Genomic DNA, 355 nt, shown 5'->3' with positions numbered 1-355 from the left:
CCTTAAATCTTTCTCATCGAATTTAGACGTTTCACAAAATCGACCCGCAAGGACTGTTAAATTCGAGATATTTCTCAGATCCGAGGAAAATTCTCATCCCTGTGCTCAGCACATGCTAACGAACTGCTGTAACGAACCACTGAGAAAGTTTGGAAATCCAAGTAAGCAATTATATCAGTATTTGTAAAATGATCAATTATCATGTTTTAAAATACGTTGTGCACATCGCTTCTTTGACTTGGTGTTCTGAACATCCATCCATATGGTTCATTGCAGCAGCTGAAGTTATAATCATATCATAAATACCTTTTATGATACACAGTGGCTATATGCCCGGCAGCCGGCGTATATCTGA

The sequence above is a fragment of the Priapulus caudatus genome, unplaced genomic scaffold, assembly GCF_000485595.1.
Source record: "Priapulus caudatus unplaced genomic scaffold, Priapulus_caudatus-5.0.1 Scaffold4039, whole genome shotgun sequence".
Taxonomy (NCBI): Eukaryota; Metazoa; Priapulida; class Priapulimorpha; order Priapulimorphida; family Priapulidae; genus Priapulus; species Priapulus caudatus.
This window is presented reverse-complemented; position numbering follows the sequence as displayed.